The 5,973-nt window shown below is 39.4% G+C and overlaps 1 pseudogene; it reads right to left on the reverse strand.

The window, feature by feature from the left end:
* Nucleotides 1–2,532: 2,532 nt before the first annotated feature.
* Nucleotides 2,533–4,971, reverse strand: LOC116565152 (annotated as a pseudogene).
* Nucleotides 4,972–5,973: the final 1,002 nt, after the last annotated feature.

Here is a 5,973-nt window from a genome sequence, read left to right on the forward strand (position 1 = left end):
AACTCTCCGGTCATGAGGATAACCTAAATCAAGGTAAGAGCAGTGCAGGTAGTGAGCATCAGACAGACTTGAAAGATATTCAACAATGAAATGAACTGGGTTTAGTGATTGACACTATTTGGATGTTTGTGAGAAGGAAGGAAGAGGGAAAAGTCAGAACTGACTCGCAAATGTCTGGCTTGAGCCCTTGTATGACTAGAGAGACTTTGGAAGGGGAAATGGTTTGGCAGAGAGAAGATGGTAGCCATTGAGTACATGGGTCTGCACTCAGGTGAGAGATTTGGACTGGAGACATTCATTCTTCATCCATTTACTCATTTAGCTAATAGGTATTTAGTGCCTATTACATGCCAGACACTAGTCCAAGCACAGGGGTAGTGGCAAACAGGACAAAATTCCTGTTCTTGTGGCACCTTCATTCCATGAAGAAACTAAACAAACCACACAAGTAAATCAATGCATGATGTCCTGTAGATATGTGCTTTGAAGACAAATACATTAGGATAGGGTGAGGAGGCAAAGTGTGGTGGGGTGTGAGGGATATTTTACATATCCCCCCAAGGTTGTCCATGGAAAAGCATCTTTCAAGAGGTGATATTTGAGCACAAACCTGAACAAAATGCCAGAGGGAGCCATATGAACGTTCAAGGGAAGAATATGCAAGGAAGAACCATGCGGGTCAGCAGGTTTCCTAAGCAATGGGTAGCAGAGGCTGTGGGAAAGAGGGAAGGGGAAAGGGATGCAGGTGTTCATATAACAGGACCTCTAACGGTACCTGTAAACCCTGATTTCTTGAGTGTATATCATCTTGCTTCCTCTTGAAGCCAACTCTAGTACTAATTCCTTCCTCCACCATTACTCCCCAGCCTCTGATAAATATCATAGCATTGGCAACTTCGTATCACTAGTATTACCTTGATATAATCTGAGCTTCTCCAAGATAGGGATGCTGTTCATCTTGGCCACTGCGATACTCAGCACAGTGTGTTAGGAGCCGGTTCACAAATGTGTGTTGATAGAACAATAATGACAAACAACAGGACATGATTAAGGTAGAACTGATGTCTAGGGGAGGGGTAAGTGGTTGGTGATAAGTAGGGTCAAGGGATTGCTTTGTTAAAAAACAACTTTAGGCCGGGCGTGGTGGCTCAAGCCTGTAATCCCAGCACTTTGGGAGGCCGAGGCGGGTGGATCACGAGGTCAAGAGATAGAGACCATCCTGGTCAACATGGTGAAACCCCGTCTCTACTAAAAATACAAAAAAATTAGCTGGGCACAGTGGTGCGTGCCTGTAATCCCAGCTACTCAGGAGGCTGAGGCAGGAGAATTGCCTGAACCCAGGCGGCGGAGGTTGCGGTGAGCCGAGATTGTGCCATTGCACTCCAGCCTGGGTAACATGAGTGAAACTCCGTCTCAAAAAACAAAAAACAAACAAAAAAAAACAACTTTATATTTTAAAGCCCTGTAGTTTTACATATTTCTCTTTGACATCTTTTGGTATTCATCTTCTATCTCTCTGAATAATAACTTAATTCGTGATTTTTTTTTTATTTTTAGGATTTACCTATTGACTTTCCATTATAGAAGATGAAGAATCAGTTCTCTCTGTACCCTCCTCTACCCCAACTACACACATATACACACTACCCATAACCCTACCAACCCATTATAGCTGTATCATGATTTTGGTTAAATTAACATTGCATGTTCACATTTTAATAACTATGTAAATAGTATTCATACCAGGTTATGTGACATATTATGGTTGTTATTACCACTTTTCCTTTCTTGTACAACTTTTTATTTCCCTGGTGGTGGTTTTTATTATTATTATTATTATTTGTCCCTTGGTTAATTGGTTGGTTTTCTAGTTTTCTGTGTCTAGTCATGAATTAATCTCCTAATCTACTCTTTCTGTAAGACTTCTGTAACCTCTTCTCAATACAATTTGACACGAGGGGTGTGTGTGTGTGTGTGTGTGTGTGTGTGTGTGTGTGTGTGTTACCCTTCCTGATGATAGCACTACTGGAATCTTTTGACCTGCTACCTGCCCTGCCTGGTTGCTCTTTGGGCCCAGTGCTCTCCTGTCATCCTGGCATTTTTCTTCACCTTTCTGAGGCTGGATGTCCTGTCTTCCTCTGTTTGGGTTTACTCCTTTATTTTGGTGTATCAATTCCTCAAGTAGCTTCTTTGCTTCTTTTCATTAGAGATGTGATGTCACCATGTTGCCCAGGCTGATCTCAAACTCCTGGGCTCCAGCAGTTCCCCCACCTCAGCCTTCAGAGCAGTGGGGAGTACAGGTATGAGCCACCGCTTCCGGCCTCAAGTAGCTCCTTGATAAGGTGCGCGGGAGGAAAATTTGTTGAGACTTTATGTGTTTGAAAATGTTTTTATTCCTCCTTGACACTTGAATTATAAGACAGCTAGATAATTTTAGAGTAGTAATCATTTTTGCTCAGAAATATGTATATTTTTCTACCATCTTGTAAATTCTAGTGTTACTGTTAAGAATGGAAGTCATTCTTTTTTTTCCTCATTAAACTTTGTTTTAATGGGTCTCAAAATTCTGTGACAGCTTTTTAGTCAAGTTGTTTCTATTAAAAAGTACTGATTTTAAAAACGAATGACTTAAAACTGCCACACGCAAAAAAATAGAAGAAAACAACAAAAACAACAAAAACACAGAAACCCAAACATGGTCCACAAAACATTCTCCTTTCCTTCTGAAGGTTTTGCAATGCATTGTTACCATCAACCAGTCTTTTACTATTAAATTTAAATGGCCAAATGAAACAAACAGTTCTGACACTGTTCTTCCACCACTGATTAAGACTAAATAATATTCATTAGGCTTCTGAGGTTTCTGGGCAGACTTGATGACCTTGCCAGCTCCAGCAGTCTTCTTGTCCACTGTTTTGATGACATCCACAGCAACTGTCTGTCTCATCTCACAAACAGCAAAACGACCCAGAGGAGGATAGTCCAAGACGTTCTCAACACACGTGGGTTTGCCAGGAACCATATCAACAATGGCAACATCATCAGACTTCAAGAATTTAGGGCTATCTTCCAGCTTATTACTGTAACAGCAATCAATCTTTCCCTTCAGCTCAGCAAACTTGCAAGCAATGTGAACTGTGTGACAGTTCAGTAGAGGGGCATGGTCAGCACCAGTATGGCCTAGAAGGTTCAGGATAATCACCTGAGCAATGAAGCCAGCTGTCGCCATTGGCGGGTCATTTTTCCTGTCACTAGCAACTCTGCCACAACAAACATCTTTGAGAGACACATTCTTCACATTGAAGCCCACATTGTCTCCAGGAAGAGCTTCAATCAAACCTTCATGGTACATTTCTTTTTTTCTTTTTTCTTTTATTGAGATGGAGTCTTGCTCTGTCACCCAGGCTGGAGTGCAGTGGTGTGATCTCGGCTCACTGCAACCTCCACTTCCCGGGTTTAAGTGATCTTCCCACTTCAGCCTCCCAAGTAGCTGGGATTACAGGCATGCATCACCATGTCTGGATAATTTTTGTATTTTTAGTAGAGACAGGATTTCACCATGTTGGCCACGCTGGTCTCAAACTTCTGGCCTCATGTGATCTGCCTGTCTCTGCCTCCCAAGTGCTGGGATAGCAGGCATGAGTCACCACGCCCAGCCCATGGTACATTTCAACAGACTTTACTTCAGTTATAATATTGACCGGAGCAAAGGTGACCTGCATATTGGGTTTGAGAACAGCAGTCTCCACTTGGCCCAGAAGTACAGTACCACTACCATCAGTTTTGTAGACATCCTGGAGAGGCAGACACAGGGGCTTTTTAGTTACATGAGTTGGTGGTATGATGCAGTCCAGAGTTTCTAGCAGCGTGTTTCCACTGGAGCCATCTTTATGGGTGACTTTCCATCCCTTGAACCAAGGCATGTTAGCATGTGGCTCCAGCATGATGTCACTATTCCAACCAGAAATGGCACAAATGCTACTGTGTCTAGGTTGTAGCCAATTTGCTTAATATAAGTGCTGTCGTTCTTAGCAATTTCCTCTTCTGGCCGTAGGGTGGCTCAGTGAAATTCATTTTGTTAACACCAACAATTGGTTGCTTCATACCCAGTGTATAAGCTAGAACACCATGCTCATGGGTTTGCCCATTCTTGGAGATGCCACCTTCAAATTCGCCAACATCAGCAGCGACGATCAGAACAGCAGAGTTAGCCTGAGATATGCTGGACTCATGTTTATGATAAAATCTCTGTGTTCTGAGACATCAAATTTCCATGGGGAGATATCAATGGTCATACCACGTTCAAGCTCAGCTTTCATTTTATCCAAGACCCAGACATGGGAAGGAACACTTTTCCATCTCAGCAGCTTCCTTCTCAGATTTTTTGATGTTTTTTTCTGTTGCTGCCACCACATTTGTTGATCAGATGACCAGTGGTGGTAGATTTGGCAAATCTTTGTGTCCAATGATGACGATGTTAATATGAGTCTTTTCCTTTCCCATTTTAGCCTTTAGGAGTGGTTTTCATGACACCTGTATTCTGGCAGGAAACCCATTGTGAAAAAGCCATTCTGATTCTTGAAACTTGTTTAGTAACTTTTTTTTTTTTTTTAAGACTATTTAAGGCCTTTCAAGCCAGGGTTCTTAAATTCAACAGTTATGTATTTTGTTGTGTTTTCTTTTTCTCTTACAAGTGAAGACCCATCACTATAATTAGGAACTCTGTTCCTGAGATCTTTTTAAAAATAAAGTTATTGGTGCATAATATACGAACAACAAATTACATTATTTAAACCCGATATCTTAATAATATTGAATCATTTAACTCATGAATATGATATAGCTCTTCATTATTTAGGTCTTTAACTTCTCTCAGCAATGTTTTGCAGTTTTCAATGTACAATTATTGAACATATTTTAGTACATTTATGTGTAAATATTTCATACTTTTAGATATTGTTGGAAATGAAATTGTAATTTTTACTTTTCTGATTGTTTATTGCTAATACATAAAATTCTATTTTTGTATATTGATCTTGCATAGGCATTATTGAATTCACACAGCTCTAGTTTTTTTTCTGGATTCCTTATGATTTTACAGTACACAGTCATTCTCTTTGCAATAAAGAGAGTTTTACTTCTTCCCTTCTATTCTGTATAGTTGTTTTCTTCTTCTCCTCTCCCTCCTCCTTCTTCTTTTTCCTCTTCCTATTTTCTTTTCTCTTTCTTTTCTTCTTCTTGTCTTATTGCACTGCCAATGGCCTCTAGAAGAATGTTGAATAGCAGTACTAGTAAGACTGGGTATTCTTGTGCTAATCTTAGGAGAAGACATTCAGTCTTTCATCATTAACTAAGGTGCTCTCTGTAGGCTTTTTGTAGAGGACCTTGAACTACTTGAGGATGTTTCCTTCCTTTTGTTTTTTCAGTTTGTCAAGCATTTTAAATCATGGATGTTAAAATTTTTAAAAATGTGTTTGTTTCATCTGTTGATATAATTATATGGGCTTTCTCCCTTATTTTGTTAATTTTGTGAATTATGTTAATTGATTTTTGAGTGTTAAACCAATCTTGTCTTTCTGGAATAAATCTCACTTGATCATCATTCTTTTTATAAATTACTGGATTTAATGTGTGTGTGTGTGTGTGTGTGTGTATAATTTTGTCTCCATACATAAGGGCTATGAGTTATGGTTATTTCTTCCAATGTCTTTTTCTGGTTTAGTTTTAGAGTAATACTGCCCCTAAAAAATGGGTTTAGCAAATATTCTCTCTTGTTCTGTTTTCCTAAAATGTTGTATTATTTCTTCATGTGTTTTATAGAATTCATCAATAAAGCCATCTGATCCTGGGGTTCCTTTGTAAGATGGCTTTCTCAATTTTGAATTCAATTTCTATGGTACATATTGATACTCATATTATCTATTTCTTCTTGTGTCAGTTTTAATATTTGTCTTTCAAGGTATTCATTTATTT

This window comes from Sapajus apella, unplaced genomic scaffold (assembly GCF_009761245.1).
Source record: "Sapajus apella isolate SASKATOON/1434 unplaced genomic scaffold, GSC_monkey_1.0 scaffold2, whole genome shotgun sequence".
Classification (NCBI taxonomy): Eukaryota; Metazoa; Chordata; class Mammalia; order Primates; family Cebidae; genus Sapajus; species Sapajus apella.